Here is a 13,996-nt window from a genome sequence, read left to right as displayed (position 1 = left end):
CACTCTCTAATTCTATTACTTGGGGCTTCTCTTCCATCCTTTTCCCCTTCTACTTCTATTGGTGATTCAGGAAATTCCTTTTTTTTAATCTTTCCTTTGTAACTTTTAGTCCTTTGAATCATAGTCATGGTTTTGATGATTAATATTGTTGACAGAGCAGATTGCCAGTGACTGTAGATGGTGTGTTGATTTTCAAAGCATCTACTGAAGAATTTGGCTCCTTTTCCCCTATGTCAGAGGGGAATCTCAAAATTAGTATGCAGGTGTATAAGGGACGTAGGGGAATATAGGACATATATCAGGTGACACTCACCTGAAAACATCACATTTCATTAATAACAGCCCTCAGTGGCTTTCAAAGGATGTTAACCTGAACTATTTTCTGTATCACAGCCAGTCAGGCAGCCAATGGTCTTGACTGCAATTATTATTTGATTTGCATATCCAATCTGCATGAATAGAGGTTTAGTGTACAGCATAGTACAACCCATCTGGATGTATTATACAAGTTTGCTTCCAAGTCAGTCACAAACTATTGAAAAAATTCAATTCAACAAATATTTATTAATCACTCAATATACTGTGTTAGGTACTAAGTATACAAATATAATAGGAGCAGGCACTGATCACCTGCTATGATTTAGATTATGTGAGAGTTCCATGAGAAATGGAAGACATTTTCTTGGCCCTCAAAACTAATCACCCAAAGCAACTAACAATCTATAAAAAAGAGTATATAATCAATTGTTAAATGATATGCTACAAATTCTGAGTAACAGTAAAGTTTAAAGAATGGAAAAATCCCTAGGGTACCTGAGCTCAGTCTTGAAGAATGATTAAAATTTAACTAGGCAGAGAAAATAGAAGAGGCTTTCCCAGGTAGGGAGAGAAGTATAAGCAAAATTATAAAGTGAGAATGAGTAGATTTTGTAGGGAGATATTAATTAGTGTTTTTTGAGTGAAACAGAGAAAGAATTGGAAATTAGTAGGAAATAAGGTTCAGTACAAAGAGTAGGATTAAATAATGGAAGTGAAGACTAAACACTATATTTTAGAATTCAGACTGTGGAGTTGGTAATCAGGAGCAATGTATCCTCAAGTAGAGGACTAACATGAGAAAAGCATTGATTTACATAGATTAGTATCATAATCTCAACTTTAAAAGGCTCTTAGTAACACTATCTTAGACTATGAAAAAAGACTGAGTATCCTTTATATAACAATTTCTTATGCTTGATCACATTGTGTAGGAATTACTAATAAACATAAAATTGTATTTTAGAGCTAAAAGGAACCTTACCAGTTTTGAGCCTACCCATCTTAGAGATGGGAATTAGAAAAGTGTAGTCATTTGCCCAGAGTCACAGATATAGTAAATGAATGGGGCAGCATTTGAACCAAGGTCTTTCTATTACTAAATTGTACTGACCTCTAGCACAACATGAGCACTAGCCTACAACATGAGCAAAAAAAGCAAGAAATTGAGCAAACTGCTTTCTTCTCTTACCAATTCTTCATACACAGAGACCATATATAGCCATCTTTAGATTATTCATAGACTGATTGTCTCCTTTATGGATTATCCACTTCTTTATTCCTTCAAGAGGAAAGTCAAGTTCGGATAAAGCATGATAATTCTATCAATAAATGAATCCTTATAGGCAACTCTTATAAAGAGTTTGACAAAACTTAATTATTCAGAAGATGATTTTATAGAATTATAGACAGAGTTGGAGGAGAACAAGCCCAACAATCAAAGTATACTATAAGATGCACAAGAATTTGTCATCTAGGATTTTTTGAAAGACCTGCAGTGATAGGGAAATAGCCACTCTGAAAAAGTGCATTCTACTTTGTGATAACTTTAGGTATTAGTAAATTTATAATTATGCTATATGAAAGTTTGAACCTTTTTTAAGTTCCATCCATTGGTCCAAGTTCTGCCTTTCATGCTAAGAAGCACAAATGTAGATTCTTTTTCATGTTACAATCCATCAAATATTTGCCTATTTCAACTATCATAAAATAGCTGATATACATGCATATGAATATTGCATTTTAGAGTTTACAAAGTATCTTAATATGTTATCTTATTTTCTCTTCATAACAATTTCATGGTTTAATGGAAAAGATATTGCATCTGAAGAAAGAGATATTTAGTTTTAAATCTTTATTTTACCATTAACTAGATGTGTTTGATCTAGATGATATTTAAGATCTCTTTCGGTTCTAAACATGATTTCTTAAGATCATAGGAGACATTAGTCATCCTATTTCATAGATGAGAAAACTGAGGTTCAGAAAAGCTGAGTGATTTACCTACCTTCATAAAAATAGCACATTTCAGTTAAGAGAGACTTAAGCTAGGTTTCTCCTGTCATTAGATCTAGTGCTCTTTCTCTTACCTTCCTAGTATTCTCTTGTGCAGCTTAAATATCTATAAATTCTTCATTTGTTATATTATGTTTTCTGTCCCTTTCTGTTCTGATTACTCTCCTTTCAACAAAATTCAACTTGCCAATATTGTCTCTATAATTTGGTACTGAGAGTTATATATAATATTGGAAATGTGGTATAGTCAGGAAAATTCTAAAGGACTATCTTCTCCTTAGCTCTGGACATTATATCTATTATTAATATAGACTAAAATTACAAATACTTTTTTGGTTCCTGAGGGAAATGAGAGGCATATACCAGCAAGTGACTAATTGTGGAAACTGAATAAACATCACTGAATCTATCTTGTAATTCAGTTCTGGAGTCAGTCCCCTTTTTATTCAATTATGGGTCTAGTTCAAATTCCATCTTGTGAGAAAAGTTTATTTTGTTGTGGTAATGGGGAGAAAACCTAATGGTATTGTTTTCACCTAGCCCTGCAAGGCTAGGAAGCTGAATCACCTCTACCTGCTTCTTAGAGGCACATAACCAAGGACCTTGGTTATTGATGCTGACCAGAAACTCAGATTCAAAGATGCAAGAAATTCTCATACATCTAAAGCAATCCATATGTGTTATCTGGAAACTTCCCCAACACTGATCATTAAGTTATTATTTTCATATTCTTTGATTGTTTACAGATATTTTATATTGTTTCCTTTTAACTAATTTACCTTATTTGATTGTTTTTAGTGGGAAAAAAAGCCTGTCTCCTTTGTATTCAAGGTCCAGATCTAAGGCTTTGAACATCAAACAAAGGGAGTAAGAGGTGCTCAGGAACCACTGGATTTTATTAAGAGGTGTGGTGACCTGGTCAGAACTGCATTTTAGGAAGATCACTTTGACCACTGAGTGAAGGATTAACTGGAGTGGGAAGAAACATATGGCAGGCAAACCAACCAATAAGCTACTGCAATGGCCCAGGTTTGAGTGATGAGGACCTGCATCAGTGAGTTGTAGTGTCAGAGGAGAGAAGGGGACATATAAGAGAGATGTTATGAAAGTAAAATTGGAAAAACTCAGCTAAAAATCTAGTTATGGGGAGGGGTGGGATAGACTAAGGATTTGTAGATATTCCTTAGTAACTAGAAGAATTGAGGTACCATCCACAGTAATAGGAAATTTAGGAGGTGGAAGAATTTGGAGAAAAGATAAGGAGTTCAGTTTTAGATATGCTGAATTTTAGCTGTCTGTGGTATATTCAGTTTGAAATGTCCAATAATCAGCTGGGGATGTGAACCTGAAGGTCTGTAGAGAAGTAGATTTGAGAATCATCAGCATAAAGATGATAATTAAAACCTTGGGAGCTGATGAGATCATCAAGTATAATAGTATAATTTAGAATGGAAGATGGTCTAGAATAGACACCCTAGTTGGTGAAAATAACCTGGATGAAGATCTAGCAAAACACATAAAGAAGTATTCAGTTAAGTAAGGAGAACAAAAAGAAAGTAGTTTCACCAAAATCAAGACAGAAGTATCAGGATATCAGTATCAGGATAAAGACGATCAACAGTGTCAAAGACCACAAAGAGGTCAAGAAGGATAAAGACTGAAAAAAAAGGATATTAGATTTGGCAATGATGAAATCATTTAAGAGAAAGCAGTTTTGGTGGCATTATGATGTCAGCATCCAGATTGTAGAATTTTAAGAAAAAGGTGAAAAGAAAGGCAGTGGAATCACCTTCTATGAATTTCTATGAATTCAAATTATGTGAATTTGGCATAATGGTTCCAATTTCTTAACCATAGTTCAACAACATAGGGTCTTTACTGATAAACATAAAACATAAAAAACACATTTTTAAATAACCAAATATACTGCTTCATCTAGACCTGAGAGTCCTTAAAACCTCTTTAGCTGCAGTCCAAACTCAGAGGTCCTTGGACACAATTCAGATGCTTGGATTCAAATTCCTTGCAAGTTTTTTCTACTGGATGTTAAAAGTCATCCCTCTTCTTTTCCTAGGGATTATGTCATATGAAAATAGGTTAAAGGAATTAGAGAGGTTGAAATTAGATAAGACTCAAGAAAGACAAGATTCCTCTTTTCAGTTATTTGAAGGACTATTGCTTGCAGGGGGTGCTTAATCTTGATCTGCTTGGCCTTAAAGAGCAGAAAAGTAGGGTCGGTGGGCTGAAGTTGTAAAGAGACAAATTTAATTTTATATAAAGTATAAATGTCCTAATAATTAGAACTATCCCAAAGTGAAATATAATACCTTGGTAGGTGGTATATTCCCTTTCCCTGGAGATCTTCGAATAAAGGTTAGATGATTATTTATCTAGTATGTAGTAGTGGGAAATTTTTTTGGAGTAGGCCCTTTCTAATTCTGATGTTAAGTGATTCATTCTGTGGAAGGTGTCTTTTCATTCCACTGAATGCATTCATAGAAAAGAGAACATCATAACCCTTATCTTGTTAACCTAAACATGACTCAACACCTTTCAGAAAAGAGAGCAATGAAGCTTCTAAGCATTTCTCACTCATATGAAAATATCTCAATTTTCATAGTCACTATGTGAACATCAATAAGATGGAAAGACCACTGAAAACAGAGGCAGACCAATTCTTTCTTATGACTCGTCAATTGGTGAGCAAAAAAAAGACTACATTTAAAATTTGTTGCCACATCTTATTTAGTGATATTAATCAAATATTATAAGAACTTTTCCTTTTCTTACTTCCCTAAGGTTTGTTTCCATTTTTGTGTGACCTCAACAGTTGTTAAAGATGGACTTTGTTTCATTGACCATAAATAGGAAGCCTAGACTTATTTATACAATTTATGATTCCTTTTTAAATTGTTGTTGCATATGTTAATGTTTTGGCTTCAGAAATAAAGTATCATCAAGGTAAGTAATTAACTTGCTTCCATGATTTCCCTTCAATAGGGAGGCTAATTGAACAATTTTTGTGCAGCCCAAGAATTTAGATAGACTTAAATGGAAATGTGAAGTGTTCCCCCCCCCTCTTTTGACTGTACAGTAGCTATGATTAACAACAACAGGAGCAGCATTGCTGAAATGTAATTTACTTCAAAGGAGTTACAGAATTGATAGGATATGAACTCCTAACCTATAATAACCCTATTGAAATGTATTTTAGAGGTTTATGTCCTCATTTCTGCCTATGGTAAAGACTTGATTGTAGTTTGCTTGATCATAGTTTGCTTTATAGTCACAGACTGGACAGTTAAAGACCAATCAATTCTTTCTGCATGAATAATGATTCCTGTCAGAATAAAGAAATAATTGCTTTTCTGACAGAGAAATAAATGTGTTCACTAAATAAATTTACCTTATGCAGATCAGGCAATTTGGAAGACTCCTCTATATTAAAAAGTACGCTGGTTTCTTTTCTTTTCTTTTTTCCAAAAGGTTGAGACACAATGAAATGTCATATGATCCATTATATTTTGAGCATTAATAAGTAGGGTTTATAGCTACTGATACTAGAGTTTACAGGAAACTAATTGTGCTGTTTTTTGGATGAAGAGTAGTGCCAGCTAAGCAGTAAGTACCATTGTGGTTTTCTTACTATCTACTCAGAGAGACAATATCTATAATTCACATTCTTTCCCTTTTGAGGTGAAACTTGTTGCTATTCAGGGCTTTCTAGGAGAGAGCTGTTATTCATCGTAGCACATACTCTAAAATGTGAACAATATAGCAAAGATTAGCATGGCCCTTGATCAAAGATGACACACAGATTTGCAACATATTTTATATTTTTTGAAATAATCAATTTGGGTCCTGGGGAACAAACATGAAATTTAACTTCTTTCAGTACAGAGGTGAGGAATTATGGGGGCAGAATGTCACTCTGTGTTGAAAGCAGTAACTGTTTTAGTTAGTTTTCTTAGTTGTTTTTGTTACAAAGGAGAGTTCAATCCTGGGATTGAGGCTAGGGCAAAATTTCTATATTGGGGAATAAATGTCTTATAAAAACAAAAGATCCTTTTCTAAGGAAAGAAATGAATGAAGTCAATCTTGTTTGTCAGGATTGTACTATAATAGCTCCTATACTCCTTATTGACTGTCAGTGTTTGTGGTTGACAGGAACCATATCTGGCATTTGGACAACTGGATGTTTCACTGGAGTAACAGTCAGGATACATGGGTTCTATGGATCTGTGATTTCCCTTGCTCTATGACCTTATCAAGTATACTTAACTTTTGCAGGTCTGTTTTTGTTTGTTTTTATCTATAAAATAGAGTCAGTTTCCTTCTTATTAAATTTTAGCAATAGGATAAGGGTAAAATAAGATGATAAATAGCCATCTTAGTGTTTGAAAAGTATTTAAGCTGTATCTTAAATACATGTAATATTGTTGTTATTTTCTCCATTAGAATTTATCCAACATCAAAAGTTTAGTATTATTGAATAAGCAGATGGTCTGAATGCTTGCCCATATCTCCGTGGCTAGAACAATTAATCAGTCAATCAATCAATAAATTCAGGAACTTGGACTTGGTCATGTGGAATCTGGGAAAAAGCAATCAAATGATCTGGGCTCTAGTTCTGTTTCTATCAGAAAATATCTGTGTGACCTTAGACAAGTTACTTCTCTACTTTCAGTTTTCTCATCTGTATCCTGGTTAATTTCCAAGTTTGCTTCTTGGTCTGACATTCTTTAATTCTATGAAAAACTGAGCACTCCAGGATGGAAATCACTGTGCTAAGTGCTAGGATCCATATACAAAGGCAAATTTTAGTCTCTTTATTATATACCATAGCTAGAATATATTCACTTCTTATCCCTGCCTTTCAAAATCCTTAATTTCCCTAAAGGACCAAGAATAACTCTTATCCCTCCCTTTACCATCACCACCACTGCTGACCAAAATAATAGTTCTTTGCTCAGATTCCAATAAGGTACTTTGTCTTTACCTCTTCTTCATCTCTTCATAATGCTCTACTTCATTTCTGACTTTGTTACAATGAACCCCAATTTTGTATTATACTTCTCTGTGTACACTTTCTCCATCTCTAGACCCAGCAGAATGTAAATTCTTTGTGGGAAGAGGTTATTATTCTTTTTCTCTGTGTCCACAGCTCTAGCAAAAATGTCTTATGCAGAGCAACATAGTTAATACTCATTGGATGTAGTTGAATATGAGTAAATAGGAAGTAGAAAATTTCGGATTATTTAGCATGTATAGGGAATGCATTCATATTAGTCCTCACTCTCATCATTCTCTTATCATGTTTCACCTTTGTCGACTACAATAAACCCTATAGAAGCTCTTCTCTTTGAACCAAAAATCAACATTCGCTGCTGCCCTCATCCTTTTATCCAATCAGATGAGAGAAAATCCTGTCTACTTGGTTGATGGGCAGAGACTCTACCTGACAGCTGAGGGCCAGAATTGAGGTAGGCTTAACCTGTACAGAGGAAAATACAACCTGTCAGCAAAGAAAAGACTATCTTGCCTATCATTCAGCAGGTTGGCAAATCATATTACATCAAGAATGGAAGAGGAGAGTAACTGAGTCTCCTGCTTTAACTGTCTCAAAAATACTAGTTAAACATTTGACCTAAAAAGGAAAAATATCCTAGGGTGACTCCTTAGACTTTTTTTATCTGCCTTGACCCCATTTGGCAGTAAAATCTCTTTTCTTCTAAAGTCTTCTCTTCTCAGAATAAAGTAGTAAAAATAAAAATGTGATTTTTTCCCCCTCCAGGTTCTGGGACCCACTGAAATCTATTCTTGAATTCATGGTCATATAGAGCATACTTATTAAGAAATGAAGGGTAAGGCCACAGGAAGAAGTCAGAACTAAACACAGAAGAAAATGATATTTTTTGAGGTCCCTCCAAAAGCATCATCTTTTCTCCTGTCAAATCTTCTTCCTTTAGATCTACTAGGAGACCTGAAATCTACCCCCTCTGCACTCTTGTTTGGAGATAAAAGTTTTCAGAAAGTCCCTGCTAAATGTGAATATGTTGCTTGAAATGAATAATACAATATCTCAATTATCAAACAGTATTACCTTAGAACCCTTTAGTTTATTATCTGTCTAGTTTAACGTAGAGGATAGAAGGAGAAAGAAGTCACAAATCTCAATAGGGGAAACGGTCAAGAAAGACACAGAGTCTTACTTTCATTGGATTTGGCTCAAAGAGAGAATACTACATGCACTCAGTTGGGGTTAGAAATTTATCTTCCCCCTCAGAATTTAGCAGCGGAATGTGGGAGAGGGAAAGAGGGAGTGATAGAAGGGAGGGAAGAAAGGAAGGGAAAAAGAAAAGGGGGAAAGAAAAAGTACAGATGGAGGGAAGATAGAATGAAGAGTAATAAAGAGTCAGTAATTACAACTGTGAATGTGAATTCTCCTACAAAATGGAAGCGTATGGAACAGTCAATTAAAAACCAGAATCCTGCAATATACTGTTTACAAGAAACACAACTGAAGCCTGAAGCAGAGAGAGATACACAGAGGAAAGTAAAAGACTGAAACAGAATATATTGTGTTTCATCTGAAGTGAAAAAAAGCTCAACAAAGCAAAAACCAAATTAGATATCATTGAAGGGATAAGGTATAGTATGTAAACTTTTAGAATGAGTTACAAGAAGACAATGACAGCAAAAATTTTTTGGTGGAGGATGTCAACCTTCCTCTCTCAGAATTAGATAAATCTAACTAGAAAAATAAATAAGAAGGAAGTTAAGGAGATGAATAGAAATTTTGGAAAAGTTAGACATGATAGATCTCTGGAGAAAATTTAATAGGGATAGAAAGGAATATATATCTTTTTCTCAGTGGTACATGGTACTTACATGAAAGTTGACCATATATGAAATATTAAAAATCTCACAATCAAATGCAGGCAGAGAGAAATTTTAAATGCATCCTTTTCATATCTTGATGCCAAAAAAAATACAAGTATGATGGACCATGGAAAGGCAGACTAAATTTATTTGGAAACTAAATAACCTAATTTTAAATAATGAGTGGATCAAACAACAAATCATCAAAATAATTAATAATTTCATCCAACACAGGAGTAATAAGAATATATAACAAAACTTCTGCAACAAATCAGTTATTAGGGAAAATTTTTATTTTAAATGCTTACATGAATAAAATAGAGAAATAGGAGATCAATGAATTGGGGATGCAACTAAAAAAACTAGAAAAACAAATTAAAGATCACAATTAAATACTAAATTAGAAATTCTGAAAATCAAGGAAGAAATAGATAGAATTGAGAATAAGAAAAGTATTGAACTAATAAATAAAGCTAAGAGTTGGTTTTATGAAAAAGCCCAATAAATGGACAAACCTTTGGTTAATTTGATTTAAAAAAGGAGAAACTCAAATTACCAGTAACAAAAAATTATCAAAATAATGATTTACCTCCAATGAGGATGAAATTAAAGTAATGATACAGAGTTATTTTGCCCAAATATGCCAATGAATTTGATAATCTAAGTGAAATGGATGAATTTTTACTATTACTATGTATATATATATGTATATATGTATATGTGTATATATGTATATATATATATATATATATATATCTATTGCCCAGAGTAATAGCAGAGGAAATTGAAAAAGCTTCTTCTGGGCCAGATGGATTCACAAGTGAATTCCACAAAGCATTTAAAGTACAATTAATTCTAATTCTATATAAACAATTTGAAAAAAAAATAAGTGAAGGAGTTCTATCGAATTTCTTCTATGACCCCAATATGTTGCTGATACCTAACCCAGGAAGAGTCAAAGGAGAGAAAAAAATTATAGACCAATATCCCTAATGAATATTGATGCAAAAATTGTAAATAAAGTGTTAACAAAGCAATTAGAGCAAATTATTGCTAGCAAATACACTATGATCAGATTGGATTTATACCAGGAATTCAGGCTTGATTCAATATTAGGAAATTATCAGCATAATTGATTATATCAATAATAAAACTTAAAAAATCATATTAATTCATATTTCAATAGATACTGTAAAAAGCTTTGGACAAAATATAGCATCCATTCCTATTAAAAACACTATAGAACATAGGAACAAATGGAATTGATACATTGATAAGCAATCTCTCTCTCTCTCTCTCTCTCTCTCTCTCTCTCTCTCTCTCTCTATATATATATATATATATATATATTTATACCATCAGCAAGCATTGTATATAATGAGGATATGCTAGAAGCATAGAAGCATTCCCAATAAAATAAGGGGTAAGATGCTTCTTATTACCACTAATACTCAATATTATATTAGAAAGGTTAGCTTTAGCAATAGAAAAAGAAAAAGAATTTGAAGGAAATGGAATAGGAAATGAGGAAACAAAGCTGTCATTCTGCAGGTGATATGATGGCATTTTAGCAAAGTTGCAGGATCTAAAGTAAATACATATATATATATATATATATATATATGTATATATTATCAGCATTTCTATAGATACCAACAAAGCATAGTAACAAGAGACAGAAAAAGACATTCCATTCAAAATAACTGTAGACCACATAAAATACTTCGGAGTCTACCTGCCAAGATGAAGTCAGAAATTAAACAAAAAAACTCAAACAATTCCAAGACATTTTTCACATGAAATAAGATCAGATCTAAATAATTGGACAAATATCAATTGATAAAAATTTTAAAATGATAATTCTTCCTAAATTAAATTGCTTATTCAGTGCCATACCTATCAAACTGCCAAAAACTGAGCTAGGAAAAAAAGGATAAAAAAATTCATATGGAGGAACAAAATGTCAAAAATAGATCAACAACTCACACCTTATAGGTGTTTCTACCCTATAAGGTAGAAAAGGGCACAGTATTTGGATATATAAAAGATGATACATAAACTAATTAGGAAAATAAGGAATATTTTTTTTCTATTGACTCTATGGAAAGGGGAGCAGTTTATGACCAAAGAAGAGATAGAGAACATTATAAAATGCAAAATGGCTAAATTTGAATACATTAAATTTAAAAGGTTTTGCATAAATAAAATCAATGCAACAAAGATTAGAAGGAATGCAATAAATTGGGAAACAATTTTTTCAACTAGTGTTTCTGATAAAAGACTCATTTCTAAAATATAGAGAGAACTGGGTCAAATTTATAAGAATACTAGCTATTCCTAACTGATAAATGGTCAAAGGATATGAACAGGCAGTTCTCAGATGAAATTAAAGCTATTGTTCTTAGGAAATCATGAGCTGCCAGACTTCAGAAAAGCCTGGAAGGAATTGCACGAACTGATGTGAATGAAGTGAGCAGACCCAAAAGAACATTGCACACATTAACAGCAACATTGTGAGATAATCACTATGATGGATTTGCTCATCTCAACAGTATAATAATTAAAGGTAATTTTAAAGGACTTGAGATAGAATATACTATCCACATTCAGAGAAGGAACTAGGGAGTCTGAATGTACTCCAAAGATTACTATTTTCAATTTTTAAAATTTGTTTTATGTTTTATGGTTTTTCCTCTCACTTTTTCCTTTTTCTTCTGATTGTTCTAGAACAACATGATTAATATGAAAATATGTTTAACATAGTTAAACGTGTAAAACTTATATGATTGTTCTCTGTCAGGGGAAGGAGAGAGAGAAGGGAGGAAGGAAGAAAAATGTGGAACTCAAAAACTTTGCAAAAAATGATTGTTGAAAACTATCTTTGCATATAATTGGAATCAATCAATCAATCAATCAATAAAAGATAAATCAAAAAATCAAAAAAAAAAGATTTAGAGTATGGGTTGTGGCCTAGGGAGGATAGGATAAAGAGTAAATCCTGGCCTGTCAGAGGTCACTTTATGAGGGAGACAGTATAAATCAGAGTTTTAAAAGATGAAGAGACAATGTAAACTTGCCTACTTTTAAATTTGACCTAAGATATGCTCTGAGAATATGAAATAGTTTCAAAACACTTTTCTAATGTCTTTATTCACCAAGGGATGATTCTCAAAAATCAACACTGAAACTAGTATTCCCAGGCACAAATTTTTAATTAATTCAAGAAATATTCTCTTTAGGATTAAGTTGTGTACTATTATGTTTCTTTGGGACCATTATCCCATTGTATTGCATACAAGGAAATATATGACTATTGCAATTATCAAAGCAATTTACTATTATATATTGGTTTAACATTTACAGAGGGTTTTCATCATGAACTAACTTTCATCCTAACTATTCTGTTAGGGGTAGTATACATATTATTGATCTCAGATTATAGGTTAGGAAGATGAAACTTAGAAAGGTGAAATTGCTTTACCTAATGATATCCTCCTAATAGTAAACCAGACCTGAACACAGGTTGTCTGAAACCAAATCCCTTACACCACACTCCTTCCCTTTAAAGTTGAGATCTTTCGGTCCAAGTCTCATCAGTCTTTTATTCACAGAAAATAAAAAGGAATAAAATTATTTGAAAAGATTGAAAGTTATGAAGTTTTTAACAAATTATTGTGTAGTTGGAATTGCAAATCTATATATTGACACTTCCAGGGGTGTTAAAGATTTTCCATCTTCAGTCGGCAGGAATGATGTTTTATCATTTCATACTGAGGGAAACTTTATACAGAACAGTCACTTCAGGTCTCCTGCGGAGTAGGGGGGAGATTAAATAGAAAAACTGAAATGTTAAGGAAAATTTACCCCATTAACAAAGGACTACATTCTACCATGGGTAAACACATTATCAGTGGGAAATGGAAAGTGCATTGGAACAGGTACATTGTGCAAGGTGAATATACCATCCACAACATGTGTGAGAAAAGGTGTGTAAAGAAACATACGTTGCCAGGGTAACTTATACTCTAAGGATAATGTCCTTCTGCATCAGATACTGCTGCTTCCTTCTCTGCTGAGCCTCTGATGTCATCTTCTAGTCTGATGATATCTTTATTTATCTCAACTTCTTTTACTGCTGCTGCATATTATTAGTTTCTTCTGTTGGACTATTAATTCTATTATATCGCCGTCTACTGGTAGCAGAACTGAGATATTTCCTGCTGAATCTCTACTGCTGCCATCTGTTTTCTCCCTGCTAAACTGTAGCCTTTTTCTCAGCCAGGGAAGATTTTATAAACTCTTTTTAGATCAGAGCCCAGGGTTTATCTCAGCTCTTTTGCGATTCATAAGGGTCAGCCAAGTAGAGAAGCCCATCTGCCTTTTCTGTCTTTTGAGCTACTTTCAGCTACCTCAGCTGCCACTGTTTGAATTCAGCCTTCTCTTTGAATTAGAATGAGAAAATTTCTTTCAGCTCCAACCCTGCCACTGACCACTTCATGCAAATCACTGTCTGGGAGCTTCTCTTAGCAAGAATGGAAAGGCAAAGTGGACTTAGCAACTTTTGTTCTTTCCTTCTGCCAGCATCAAACTTGTTATCCTTCCTAGATCATACAATTATGAACAGTTAAAGAAAAGCAATAGAGTGGGAGAATTGTGCTTTCAAAGCATAGTATCTGAGCAACTCCTGATCCAAGAGATGGAACATTAAAAACGCCAGTAACAGGTTTCAAAAAAAAAGTCAATTCAGGGACCAAGGGGAAGGGTTAGGATGGTGAATATAAAC

The 13,996-nt window shown here is 33.4% G+C and overlaps 1 non-coding gene across 1 annotated transcript; it reads left to right on the top strand.

The window, feature by feature from the left end:
• Positions 1–6,068: 6,068 nt before the first annotated feature.
• On the top strand, positions 6,069–6,172 carry LOC141510561 (U6 spliceosomal RNA). Its single transcript, XR_012475027.1, has one exon. It is a non-coding gene; the product is annotated as a U6 spliceosomal RNA (small nuclear RNA).
• The last annotated feature ends 7,824 nt before the right edge of the window (positions 6,173–13,996 follow it).

Source organism: Macrotis lagotis, chromosome 1, assembly GCF_037893015.1.
Source record: "Macrotis lagotis isolate mMagLag1 chromosome 1, bilby.v1.9.chrom.fasta, whole genome shotgun sequence".
Lineage (NCBI taxonomy): Eukaryota > Metazoa > Chordata > Mammalia > Peramelemorphia > Peramelidae > Macrotis > Macrotis lagotis.
Note: the sequence above shows the minus strand (reverse complement) of the source record. Positions and strands in the feature narration are given on the sequence as shown.